This window comes from Somniosus microcephalus, chromosome 11 (assembly GCF_052327205.1).
Source record: "Somniosus microcephalus isolate GS21.2 chromosome 11, FLI_Smic_1.0, whole genome shotgun sequence".
Taxonomy (NCBI): domain Eukaryota; kingdom Metazoa; phylum Chordata; class Chondrichthyes; order Squaliformes; family Somniosidae; genus Somniosus; species Somniosus microcephalus.
Genome location: NC_140997.1, coordinates 58,831,515 through 58,846,225, shown reverse-complemented (window position 1 = coordinate 58,846,225; position 14,711 = coordinate 58,831,515). Strand labels below are relative to the sequence as shown.

The 14,711-nt window shown below is 46.3% G+C and overlaps 1 protein-coding gene across 3 annotated transcripts in view; it reads right to left on the bottom strand.

The window, feature by feature from the left end:
* The window catches only part of cpped1 (calcineurin-like phosphoesterase domain containing 1), a 273,994-nt gene that overhangs the window by 192,607 nt on the left and 66,676 nt on the right, over positions 1–14,711 (bottom strand). The window lies entirely within an intron of this gene.

The following is a 14,711-nucleotide window of genomic DNA, read 5'->3' as shown; positions in this document are numbered from 1 at the left end:
AATGTCAGAGATTAAAGAAAGAACTTGCATTTATATACTAGAAATTCGTCTCAGACAGTGGTGAAAAACGGGCGGTGTCGGATCGGACGCCCGTTAACGCAGCGCCTGATATTCAGTTTCATTGACTGCAATAGAGCTGAATATCAGGAGCTGCGTTAACGGGCGGCCAATCCAATACCGCCCGCATAGCGCCACCGCCCAAGACGAATTTCTAGCCCATAGAGCCTTTCATGCATCCCAAAGCATTTTAAAGCCAATTAATTCCTGTAGTGCAGTCACTGTTGTTCTGTAGGCATGTCACTGCTCCCACCTTTTGATGGGCATCAAGAGAATTACTCCATTTCTTAAGCCGAGTTAGAAAGCTTCACAAATCACGAGTTCATCAATTTCTCTGAAATCAAATTGATATCTGCTTTTTGCTTATTATGGTTTCCATGAGGTTTGATACAATTGGCCAGGAAGAAATCTTTTTGCTGTCGTCGTGGTTTGACTTTGATAAGCACAATGATTACTGCTTTCTACTCTGATAGTCAGTTAGCAGGAAGACTGGAAACAGATCAGATAGTTCCTCAATGAAGCTTTCAAAATCCCTAAAATGATGCTATTTCGTGCAGTAGCTTTTCTGGGGTTAAGTATTTTTGAAGGAAATGTTAAGCCATCTTGTGCTTGATTTTGATTTGGCAGATTGGGTTGCTGTACCCTGCTGGAAACTTTGGTAACTGATCTTGGATTTAGATAATCAGACAGAGTTGCTGAAATGTTCAGAGCTGTGACATTGGACTCAGACCTTCAGAAAGGTTTGGATTCAAGTTACAAAACTAATTTGACTGTCTTCCACGCATCCTTGGAGCCAGTCTATCAAATGTGTGGTCTGGGGATGATCTTGAATTTATACCTATGGGCAGCAGATGATAGTTTTGTTTTAAACTTTGTTCTGCCAAATGTCTCTCCTTCCCCAAAAAGACACTGACTCCTGGGCTGTAGTTACATTGGCACTGGGCGGGCCTCCATTACCTTGTAATTCTTCACTTGCAAGTACAGAGAATATTGGCAGGTTATTTGAAGATGGGGGAAGTCACAGCTGAGCCTGATCCTGTCTTCTCTCAATGTTGACACACTTCCAGCTAGGTAGCTGAATAACAATCAGAAGCAGAAAGTCCTGGCTCACTTTTCCCCCTCCCGGAGACCAATTTTACTATCCTTACTGCTGCTGTGACTGAGATCAGTTAACTGAGCACAAACACGGGATCTTCCTGGTCTGAGTGGCTCACTTACTTACTACTTTAACCACTAAGCCAACAGAGGTGTCTGAAAGGTATCTTAATTTTAGATATTGCTTCCTTGTCCCTTGGTTACCTGAACTTGCCCATTGGAAAAAAATGTTTGTGCACATTACTTGTGCATCTTATGCTAAACCTGTAAGTGATGTCTAGTTGTGTGGATATGATCTTCATCTGGACCCATATGCAGTCTGCGGGCTGCATTTTCTGACTGGGGACATCTCTGGTAGGCGGGGTTTTGTCCTTCCATGGCGATACCCCTTGACCCCAGCCGAGTTTCTGCCTCTGGGGTAATAATGCGGAAGGCTCCGCAGGGACGAGCACCAGACTGGTATGAAGACTTGCTGCAGTCGGTCTCGAGGGCAAGACAGGCACTAAGCTGCCTGCGGGAAATGTTATTTTTGTGGAAAGTTGTTACTTGCACTGATGGAGCCTGTGCATGGGCATGCTCTGCGAGCACTGGCACTGGACTCAGCGCAGGAAGAAGTTTAATGTGCATGGGCATTCATCAAACCGAGACCCCTACCGCATCCAGCGTTCAAAGTGGATAAATGGCAGCGGCTGTAATTTCCCTCAGTTAAACTTCATTTGCTTTCACCTGCCCACAGCGCGAGCGGAAAGTCTTGCCCTGGATCTTTTGAGTCGTAGATAGGATGACAAGTTCTTGCTTGAAACCATTCCAATTGGGGCAGTTATACAACCAAACTTTGTGCTTCATATTCTTTCTTAGACCAAGAAAATGTCATTGAAAAGAAAGAAAGGACTTGCATTGATTCAGACCAAGTGATGTCAATCATGCTAATTGGTGCTGTGCAGCAAGTACTCATGGGAGTCTTTCAATCCTAGATCTAAGTAGACATTCTTATACAAAACATCAACTACCATCATTAAGATTAGTTAGGAAGCATCAAAATCAAAAGGTTACATAACATGGCTGTTAAATGCTTTGAAGTTGCTAATGACCTTACCCAGCTGGTTCCTTCCCCAACTTAACATGATTGTAGTGTTCAGCCGAGCGCTGAACATGCTGCAGAGTGGCTGAACGCTCAGCAGGGAGCCCAAGGTTGTGCGAGGCTAGCTCCAATTAAAGCTAGCCTGCACTGCTTAAAGGCAGTCTGCACTTCTTAAAGGGGAGGTTCCTTCTGTCTGCAACAGGTGGTGGAAGTGATTGTGAAGGCTGCTAACAGAAAAACATGATTGAGTAATGGCTCAACCAGCCAGAGAAAGGGCTCAGAGATTCTCCGATGCAGCACTGGAGGCATTGGTCAAGGAGGTCAACACCAGGAGAGAGGTCCTTGTCCCACAGGGGGCCAGGAGTCCCTCCAGGCAACAGATGAGAATGCAGTGGGAGCAGATAGCCAATGTGGTCAATGCCAGCAGTATAGCTGCGAGGACCTGGACTTAGTGCAGGAAGAAGTTTAATGACCTCACACAAGTGGTCAAGGTCACTAAATTCATCTTCAAATGCCGTATCTCACCATCTGCACCATTAGACTCAAACACTGCTCAATGCACCACACCCCCATCACTCACCTACCAACAATCTGTACCAAACACGACTCATACCTCACATTCATAGCTTCACCTCACGCTCACATACTTACCACAGCTGCAAGACTCACACTGTCACCCGATTTCACTCTCATAGCTTGAACCACTGTCAGCTATTCAACCACGTCAGGCACATCACCCAAACACATTACACCACACTCACTGACACACTTCCCTTTCTCTTGCAGGGAAAGGTGGTGCATAACCGCAGACAGCAGAGCTTAACCGGCGGGGGACAGGCTTGCCTACATCAACTCGCCCCCTTGGAGGAGACAGTGCTGGCCATTCTTGGCAGGGGAATGGCTGAGCCCGTGACCAGCAGTGAGGCTGAAGGAATTCAATATGCCAGTAGCCTCATATGTTATCCTCCTTCTCACATCCCACTTCCCCCTCATCCCACAATCTTTTCTGATTTACAACCTGCACATGGTGTAAGCATGCAGCTATTGCTTCCCCCCCACCCCACCCCCCTCATTATAACCCTACCCTTGTGCCCTTCTCATTTCAGGCACCCAAGAATTGCAGGCTGCCCAGCCAGTGGTGGAAGAACAAGAGGGAGAGGAGAGTCCAGAAGCAGAAAAAGAAACACAGTCACTCGATTTCACACTCCCAACCGCCAGCTCAGATACTGACACTCCGCATACTTGAGGTGATGGGGTTAAAAGTTGGATTAGCGGCTTAACTGACTAGCTGGCTGATGTAATAAAGGAGAAGTCTGGCAGAACAAAGACAGTTGGAAAAAGCATATTTCATGATGATTGAGGGAGTAAAAGAATCAAGGAGGCCATACATTGAACAATGGGCCGCCAAGATGTGATTTGCGAAGATGAGGTTAAGCATACGTAAATTGGATAGAACAATGGCAGATGTGGAAACAGGGAAAATGAGATAAACAAGATGTGTTTTGTGGAGATGTGATTAAGTGTACGTGACTTGGACAATTAATTGGCCAAGTCCCGAAGATGTGAAGGAAACGAGATGTAAGATTGTATATAAGCCAACTGCTCGAATGTAAAAATTAGACTCCCGTCTCAGCTCAGACTGAGAGGGCCTCTCCCTGCACGTGCTTGAATAAAGATCGCTTGGAACCAGTACACGCTCGTCTCCATCTGCTTTGGGGCAGAGAGAAATCCCACAGCAGAGGATAGGTTGGACACGTCGTGAGAAACCGGGCAGCAGTGGCTTGCAGCCATTGCAGGGGGAAAAGGTAGATCAGGTGACAGCTCGTCGGAGGGCGAGGTCACAAAAGAATATAAGAACATAAGAAATAGGAGCAGGAGTAGGCCATTCAGCCCCTCGAGCCTGCTCCGCCATTCAATAAGATCATGGCTGATCTACCACAACTCCGCGTTCCTGCACTATCTCCATATCCCTTGATTCGCTTAATATCCAAAAATCTATCCATTTCTGTCCTGAATATACTGAACGACTGAGCCTCCACAGCCCTCTGGGGTAGAGAATTCTAAAGATTCACCACCCTCTGAGTGAAGAAATTTCTCCTCACCTCAGTCCTAAATGGCTGACCCCTTATTCTGAGACTGTGACCCCTAGTTCTAGACTCTCCAGCCAGGGGAAACATCCTCCCTGCATCTACCCTGTCAATCCCCTTCAGAATCTTGTATGTTTCAATGAGATCACCTCTTATTCTTCTAAACTCTAGAGAGTATAGGCCCATTCTACAAAATCTCTCATCATAGGACATATATCCTTCCTTAGCTAAGGAGACCAAAACTGTACACAATACTCCAGGTGTGGTCTCACCAGGGTCCTATACAATTGCAGTAAGACATCTTTACTCTTATACTCAAATCCTCTTATAATAAAGGCCAACATACCATTTGCTTTCCTAATTGCTTGCTGTACCTGCATGTTAACTGTCAGTGATTCGTGTACAAGGACACCCAGGTCCCTCTGAACAACAACATTTTCCAATCTCTCACCATTTAAAAAATACTCTGCTTTTCTATTTCTCCTACCAAAGTGAATAACTTCACATTTCTCCACATTATATTCAATTTGCCATGTTCTTGCCCACTCACTTACCTGTCTATATCCCCTTGAAGTCTCTTTGCATGCTCCTCACAACTTACATTCCCACCTACCTTTGTATCATCAGCAAACTTGGATATATTACATTTGGTCCCCTAATCCAAATCATTGATATAGATTGTGAATAGCTGAGGTCCAAGCACTGATTCTTGAGGTACCCCACTAGTTACAGCCTGCCAACCCGAAAATGTCCCATTTATCCCTACTCTGTGTTTTCTGTCCATTAACCAATCCTCAATCCATGCTAGTATAATACCCACAATCTTGTTTAATTACCTCTTGCATGGCACCTTATCAAATGCCTTCTGAAAATCCAAATACACCACATCCACTGGTTCCCCCTTATCTATTCTGCTAGTTACAACCTCAAAATAACAGATTTGTTAAACGTGATTTCCCTTTCATAAATCCAAGTTATCATTTTCTAAGTGCCCTGTTACCACGTCCTTAATAATAGATTCTAGCATTTTCCCTACTACTGACGTCACACACGAGTTCTGCTGCACAAGACTCGGATGAGGATCTCAATGGGGCGGCCTACAGAAGAACGCTAACGGATATGCACAACAAAATGCTTGGTGCATTGGCAAGTCTGCCAGATAGCCTGAATGCAATGTCAAGGAGCATGGAGGAGTCCAACTCCAGCTTTGGACAAGTCTTTGGGCAGAGCTTGGAGCCCATCCTTTCCAGCGTGGAAGGGCTGGACAGATACATTAACGCACTTTTGAACCCAACCATGATGCAGCATCTGATGGCCGAAGTCTCAGCTTCCAGTGCAGCACAAACACAAGCTAGCCAACGTCTGAATGCTGCAATGGAAGCTCAGACTGCTGCCATCATGGCTGGGTTTAGCAATGTGGAAGGGGGCTTTGCAGGGTGTCACAGCCGATTACTAGGATTCATGAGGCGCTGCTCTGGGAAGTGGCAATGGATCCGTGGAGGCCGACCCTGCTATCCTCTCTCCTCTCGCCACTGCCACTCCGCCAGTGCCCTTGCTGTTGCCTGTCAGCCAGCCAGCCCAGACTGCTGCTGCCCACGCCGAGGTGGTGCAGTCCGAAGCTGGACCTACTAGGCCCAGAACTCCCAGAGGTCATCCTGCAAGGCCATCTGCAGTCTCCCCCATTGAAAGTCAGCAGCCTTCCACCAGCTATGCTGCAGCCACTGGGGTAGCCCTGCATAGGAGCACTAGGTTAGGAAAAGGCACATGCAAGACAGGCACTAAGGGAATGCATAAGGGTGATTAGTTAAATTTTTGATGGGTGCATAGTATATGGATAAAATTTGATTGGAAAGTTTGCTTTGTGGTGGCTTTTATTTCAGCATTGTGGCCAAGAGGACGCTGTGATGGTCAGTAGCAGAGGGAAGATAAGGTGTGGGACTAATGTTAAATGAGGAAATTGGGATTGCGTTCAATCAAACCGCAGCCGAATGATTCGTTCCCAGCATCCTGGCCAGAAAGTGGCTGTCTGGGTTGCCTCCTTCCTTGAGCTTCCGCCTCCTCCTCCTCCTGAGCTAGTAGCCGTATCCCTAGTGGCAAGGGCGGTGCCCACATGATGGCCAGGTTCTGGAGGATACAGCAGACCACGATGGATCGGGACACACGTTCCGGTGAGGACTGTAGTGCTCCTCCAGAGCGGTCCAGGCAGCGGAAGCATTGTTTAAGGATGCCAATGGTCTGCTCTATGATGTTTTGTGTGGCAGCATAGCTCTTGTTGTAAGCATGCTGCCCACGTATGGTTGGGTTGCAGAGGTAGTCATGAGCCAGGTGGTCAAGGGATAGCCCTTGTCGCCCAGTAGCCACCCTCTGGTTTTGTCTTGATGTCTCAAAGACTGAGGGAGCAGCGGACTGGCGCAAAATAAAAGCATCATGACTGCTGCCAGGATACTAGGCATTCACCATCATGATATGCTGAGCACATTCAGCAAGTGGTACCTGTTGAGGTACAACTCAGCGTTTATATACAGTGCCCGCAAAGCCACATGCATGCGGTCAATGGCACCCTGCACCATGGGGAAGCCCGCTATCCTGGAAAAGCCATGTGCAGCCTCTGTCCTCTCTGGTCAGAGACAAGACAATGAAGTCCCCTCTCCTGGCATAAAGAGCGTCTGTCACCTCCCTTATGCAGCAGTGGACAGTGAACTGGGAGATGTCACCTTCACAGCCACTGGCCATGCTGTATTTGCCCTGGAGAGCGCTGCAGGTCTGGTTGCAAGAGGTGTCATTGTTCTATGAGTACTTCCTTTGTAAATCGGAGACATCTCAGACACTGCTCCTGGCTCAGGTTGAGGGAAGAGAATTGCTCTTGGAAGACCCTAGGTGCGTAAGGCCTGATGCTGAGAGCCCTTCTCTCACTCCCCCTCCTCCCTCCGTGAGCAGCTTGTCCTCTTCTTCGCTGCCTCTGTTCCATCTCCCCGTCATGCTGCAGGTCAAGGGGGATGACAACTAGAGCACCCATGACTGGGAGTAAGAGGTCTGACCAGAACCCTTCAATTCAGAAGCTAGGCCTTCTCCACTTGCAGCACCACTCCGTCACCTCACCAACTTTAAAGAACTCTAGAAAGCTTCAAACAGTTCCACAAACTTACACAGAGCCAGTAGAAATGAAAAAGCAAGTTACCTGAAAGTTGTTGATCCTTTTAAGTAGCACTGGAGGGGGGAGGGGGTCCTTCCTGGAATCTATTATAAAGGATGCAATAACTGGGCACTTAGAAACTAATAGTAAAATTGGGCAGAGTCAACATGGATTTATGAAAGGGAAATCCTGTTTAACAAACCTATTGGAGTTCGTTGAGGATGTAACTAGTGGAGTAGACAAAGGGGAACTGGTAGATGTGGTGTATTTGGATTTTCAGAAGGCCTTCGATAAGGTCCCATACAAGAGGTTGGTGAACAAAATTAGGGCACATGGAATTGGGGGTAATATACTAACATGGATTGAGAATTGGTTAACAGACAGAAAACAAAGAGTAGGGATAAACGGGTCTTTTTCAGGATGGCAGGCTGTGACTAGTGGGGTACCGCAAGGATCGGTGCTTGGGCCCCAGCTATTCACAATCTATATCAATGATTTGGATGAGGGGACTAAATGTAACATTTCCAAATTTGCTGATGATATAAAGCTAGGTGGCAGTGTCAGTTGTGAAGAGAATGTGAAGAGGCTTCAAGGGGATCTCGACAGGCTCAGTGAGTGGGCGAGAACATGGCAGATGGAATATGCAGATGGAATATAATGTGGATAAATGTGAAGTTATCCACTTTGGTAGAAAAACAAAAAGGCAGAGTATTTCTTAAATGGTGAAAGGTTGGGGAATGCAAATGCTCAAAGGGACCTGGGTGTCCTTGTACATGAGTCACTGAAAGTGAATGTGCAGGTGCAGCAAGCCATTAGGAAGGCAAATGGTATGCTGGCCTTCATTATAAGAGGATTTGAGTACAGGAGTAAAGAAGTCTTACTCCAATTATATAGGGCCTTGGTGAGACCACACCTGGAGTACTGTGTACAATTTTTGTCTCTACCTAAGGAAGGATATACTTGCCATAGAGGGAGTGCAACGAAGGTTCACGAGATTGATTCCTGGGATGGCAGGACTGTCGTATGAGAAGAGATTGAGTAAACTAGGCCTGTATTCTCTTGAATTCAGAAGAATGAGAGGGGATCTCATTGAAGCATACAAAATTGTTATAGGGCTTGATAGGGTGGATGCTGGGAGAATGTTTCCGTTGGCTGGGGAGTCTAGAACCAGGGGCCACAGCCTCAGGATAAAGGGTAGGCCATTCAGGACTGAGATGAGAAGAAATTTCTTCACACAGAGGGTGGTGAATCTTTGTAATTCTCTAACCCAGAGGGTTGTGGAGGCTCAGTCATTGGGTATATTCAAAACAGAAGTCGATAGATTTCTGACTAGTAAGGGCATCAAGGATTATGGCGATATGGCCGGTGAATGGAGTTGAGGCAGAAGATCAGCCATTGAATGGCGGAGCAGGCTCAAGGGGCTGAGTGGCCTACTCCTGCTCCTATTTCTTATGTTCTTATGTTCCTGCTGCTGAACGCACGTTCAGCTGTGTGAGGTTAGGAGGGGGCATTAGTTCCAGCGATGTCAATGAAAATGGCAGTGCTGGTATCTAATCAGCGTCGCACGCTGATTGACGTCACGATCTGCCCACTCACCATACTTCTAGCGCATGCTCCTAACGGCCGCCCTCACCAAGATGGCATCTGGCACGGGCCACACCAGAAGTGTACGTGCATTGCTCGGAAGCCAATTTGGCACCCATAATGCCCAAACAACGGGCACTACGGAACCGAATTTCTAGGCCTAAATCTTTAGACTTGCGGTCAGCTGATCATGGCGCAGTGTTAGTGTAAGCTGCGGAGATGTTTATCATATCAAAGAAGGCTATAAAAGCAGAGTAAATGGGGATAAAATATGTAGCAATATTGCTGGAGTAAAATTTATATTTCAGTTGGTGTAAGGTCTGCTGGCAAATTTTAGCACTTTTTCTTTTATCTATTTGTATATTTTGTAGCATGGTTATGAAATCTACTTTGTATTTGTTGAAGATCCTATTTAAAAAAATTGAAGAATAATGACATGTTTATTATACTAGGTATTTATTGATGTTGTACCTGCTAATTTGGTGCTGCTCAACGCAGTCGTGCTGTTTGAATTTACACAAAGCCAGCCCGAGTGCTACAATTTGGAGAGGCAAAAAAAAAACATATTACAAAGCAGTGTTTGAAGAGGAACAGAAAAACCTCAATACAAGTATGAATAGATATTAACAGGTATAATTAATTTGGCATGTTCTGAATTTTTACGAAGTGAATCACTGCCTCTTCCACATTGATGCATTCTGCTTGGTGGCCCTAATACAGCGCTCACTCTTCAACCACATGAAAGAGATCCCATCTTTGTGAAATAGTATTTGGCTTTATTTAATTCATTTGTTTACAAATGTATGAAAAAAAATGACTTAATTTGACTTAAAATGCATCATCCCATCACTTGCTTCTTCCCAAGACCCCTTTAGGGTCTGGAAACAGTGGCCTCATTGTTGGTGTTCAGAGGGACCTGGGTGTCCTTGTACATGAATCACCGAAAGTTAACATGCAGGTACAGCAAGCAATTAAGAAAGCAAATGGTATGTTGGCCTTTATTACAAGAAGATTTGAGTATAAGAGTAAAGACGTCTTACTGCAATTATATAGGACCCTGATGAGGCCACTACCATAGAGGGAGTGCAACAAAGGTTGACCAGCCTGGTTCCTGGGATGGTGGGATTGTCCTGTGAGAACAGATTGAGTAGACTAGGCCTATATTCTCTAGAATTTAGAAGAATGAGAGGTGATCTCTTACAGGGCTTGACAGGGTAGATGCAGGGAGGATGTTTCCCCTGGCTGGGGAGTCCAGAACCAGGGGTCACAGTCTCAGAATAAGGGGTCGGCCATTTAGGACCGAGATGGGAAGAAATTTCTTCACTCAGAGGGTGGTGAATCTTTGGAATGCTCTATCCCAGAGGGCTGTGGAAGCTCAGTTGTTGAGTATATTCAAGACAGAGATCGATAGATTTTTGAATATTAAGGGAATCAAAGGATTTGGGGATAGTGCAGGAAAGTGGAGATGAGGTAGAAGATCAGCTGAAGGGTTGGGATTTGAGCCAGTTGAATGTTGCAGTCAAACGACACAGCATGACAACCTAGTTTCGGTTGAAACTAGTTGAAACCACAAATGGAACAGATGGTCAGAAACTGAACTACAAAAGTGATTAAGCATGTGGAGATATGAGAAGCTGCAATAACAAGGTTAACATTTGCAGAACAATCGGGTTGCGAAGTAACAACTGTCACGCGGATGTATGTAAGGTATATTTGATTAACCTATGAGCCATGTCCAATCACGAGTCACTGACTCAGACCGACTGAAGCCACGATGAAACAAGAATGGACCCTGCGATCCAGATAACTGGACAAACTTAGATAAAAGACAGAACTGAAAGAAGGGGCTTAGCTAACGATGTAAAGTTATAATTAGGTTGTTTTTGAAGGAATATAATTGGGCCGGACTGGCCAAGGAATAAGTAATGTAATAACGGCTATCGGTGTGCCCCAGTCTTGTACTGTATATAAGCTTGTGAATTTTGTTGATCGGGGAGAAGGTGCTCGCACAGACCGCGGGGTCTGAGACGCTTCTCCCAGAGCTCTGTTTTCAATAAACTGCACCTTTTACTTTACCACAGATTAGATGTGAATTTATTTTCACCCAACAAATTGGCGCTGCGAGCAGGGTACTTCGGAGCTGGAAGACCGCCTGCACCAGTGAGCGGGGCGAGTAGTCAGATCTTTGACCGTCCAGAAATTGGATCACTCGGAAAGGGCGGTGTGACAGCGACGCAGTATCGAAATAATCTGGTATCCGTGACGGGTGAGAGATGCAGTTTAAATAGTGGTTAAGTTGATTGAAACCTGATGTGTTATTTCGGAATGTAAATGTCTCGAGGACCCATACTGAGCCGGAATTAAGAGGGCGACTGGGCCCCACGTGAAGGCCAGAGTTAGTTGGGAATCCGAGACAGACTAAAAGTCTCTCTGCTGTGTTGCGTTGCGGGATCTGTTGTATTGCATTACGTGACGTATTGTATTAATGTATTAACGGCTGCAAGTGAAATAATCACCTCTGACAGCGAGATAGTTACAAGTCAGGACCGCCATCACCAGTGGTGGACGATAGGTAGACCTCTGAGAACGAGTTATTAGGGGGGACCGGGACGCGGTAAACTAGTAACAAGAATTAATACATTATGGCGGAAGGCGGAGGCCCAGACTGGGGTCCGCCAGGATCGATGAGTCGGCTCTATGCTGACGACCAAAAGGGTTTGATCGATAAAATGAAAAAAGATGGAGACGAAAGTGATATTCCAGTAGTACCAATGGCACCCATAATAGGACACCCAGTGCCAGCTCAAAATCGATATCGGGCTTTCTCACCTCTTGAAAAACAAGCCATTCTTAAAGATTTAGGAACCGTTAAACCCCGTAGTCAGAACTCAGAGTTCTGGAGGAATTTAGAGGAAATGTGGGAAATCCATGATTTACACCCTCGAGACATCCACCAGTTAGTTAGGGCAAAATGCCCAGCCGACAAATGGAGAAATGTAAACCCCGCTGCAGGCATGCAAGATGGAGCGTGGGCAGATGCAGTACCTGCGAGTGCCGCACTGGCGGCACAACGAGCAGCATACGGGCCCTTTAAGATCGCAGTAGAAATGGCACTTCGGGGCCCCTACTATAAACTGGGGAAAAATCCAATCAGTAAAGCAAAGAAAGGGAGAATCTAGTAGTGATTATGGAGAACGATTGTTTGACGCCTATTGCGAATCGTCAGGGCAAGCAAACCCACAACGAACAGACCAACCCTTCATCCAGATGTTTAAGGATGGACTCTCATCGGCACACCAAGCCATCCTAAAAATGGGGGTAGTAGCCGCCCCTACGTATGATCTCGCAGTTCAATGGGCATGTCAGATAGATGCAAAGGAATCTGAACACCGAAAAGGGAGGTGTAAAAATTAAACAGGAAAGGGTAGCAGCAGGGGGGGCATCACAACCAAACAAGAGGATTCAGGGGAACTGTTATAATTGTGGGAAGATGGGACATATGGCAAAGGATTGCAGGAGTGGAAAGAAAGGGGGATGTGACTATTACGGTAAGCCAGGACACCAGAGTCACAGCTGTTGGCAGAAGAAAGGAGACGTGGACCAGACACAGGGCACTTATCTCAGTCCGGAGGATAGAAGGGACTTTCTTGAGTACCTCAAGTCGAAAGGGAAGAGTCAATGACGGGAGGCGGCCCCAGTAAAAGGAGGCTCGGATAACCGAGTCTATGTAGCAGCATTATTAGAGGGCCGACCGTGTGAAATGTTAGTTGACACAGGAGCATCAGTATCCTTGACTGATTTGCCCCTTCCGACAACCAAGGAGTATATATAATAGTAGGATTAGGGGGTATAAAAATTAAGGCTTATAAAAGTGAGGTACAAGTTTTAGAGATAACAGGAAAACTCCTCCCCGCCCAATTTTATGTGTGTCCAAATAACGAAGGTACCATATTAGGAATAGACTTGCTAAAAGAATTCAATATATTGGTGGACTCCGCGCAAAATAAAATTGCTTGGTCCAAAGGAGATGGGTCCAAGGTCAGTATAGATGAACCATGCACCAATTTGGCTAGGGTAGGGAGTGCAGCATCTTTGAGCAGGGATTGGGAACTAGAACGAAAACCATACGGGACCATATGCAAAATTATGAAAGGGGTTTGGGCTAAGACAAAACAGGACACCGGACGGGTAAAAACGGAGCCAATCATGGTTCCAGGTCCGGAACACAAGCCCCATAAGCAATACCCTATTAAACCAGAAGCACGGGAAGCGGTACAAGAAATAGTGCGTGATCTGGAAGAAAGGGGCATTATTAGGATTACCAAAAGCACGACCAACTCGCCTGTATGGCCAGTCACCAAACCGGATAAATCATTCCGACTGACTATTGATTATACTGGTAATGCCCAAATTGCACCCAATAGTGGCCAGCCCATCCACAATCTTAAATGCCTTGAACTCGGAGCACAAGATTTTTACAGTTTTGGACATAGCTAATGGATTCTGGTCTTTACCTTTAGACCAGGAATCCCAGAATAAGTTTGCCTTTACGGTCGGGGAAAGACAGTATACATGGACTAGGCTACCTCAGGGGTTCCATAACAGCCCGGTGGTATTCCACCGGGTAATGAGTTCACTGTTAGAAACAGTGAATCTCAACCCGTATCGCAGCACTGTGTTGCAATACGTGGATGACCTGTTAATTGCCTCGGAAGATGAGCATGGACATGCAGCTGCTTTAACTGAAGTCCTACAAGCCCTGGAAACAGGAGGGTTCAAGGTAAACCCTAAGAAAACTCAAATCGGGCAGAGCACAGTTATTTACCTGGGACAACAATTATCCCAGGGGACCCGAGCCATGCCAGGTGACCGATGGAAGGCCATACAAGAGATGCCCCGACCGGTCTCAGTACGAGGAGTCAGGAAGGTTTTAGGTCTCTTTAATTATAGTAGGAATTTTATACCGAACTTTGCAGCTATAGCGGAACCCATCCAGAAATTGGTGAAAGGGGATTTGTCACCGCAGGAGGAGATCTTATCAGGCATCAACAGCAAATAGGGGCCCTCTTGGAAGCTGCAAAGGCACCAAAGCAGGCAGCAGTAGTAAAAATTAAAGCCCATCAGAAGGTAGAAACCCACCAACAGGAGGGCAATCGGGCTGCGGATTTGGCAGCACAGCAGGCATTAGAACAGGAACTACTGGTAGCAAGTACACAGGTAGACCAGTTAGACATCGGAAGGTTGCACCGGGATACCGCACCAGGAGAAAGGCAGGAATGGTATCGTGTAGGAGGTAGAGCGGATGATCAAGGGGTTTGGCGAAAAGACGGGAAGGTAATAGCCCCCGCTTGTATTCGACAAACGCTCTTAGAGTTACACCATGGCATAGATCATGCGGGCAGAGGGGCAATGACCCATCTGGTAGGACAAGAATGGTGGTGGCCAGGTGTAGGAAGGGATGTAGCAAAGTATTGTCAAAAATGTCTGACATGCGCCCAGCATAACCCAGGACGGCCAGTAAAAATACGAATGGCCCACCAGCCGAGACCTAGAAGCCCTTGGGAAAAGATACAAATAGATTTCACCGGACCATTACCAAGTTCCAGGGGGAAGAGATATTGCTTGGTAATTATAGACCAGTTTACTCGATGGGTCGAGGCCTTCCCTACTAGGG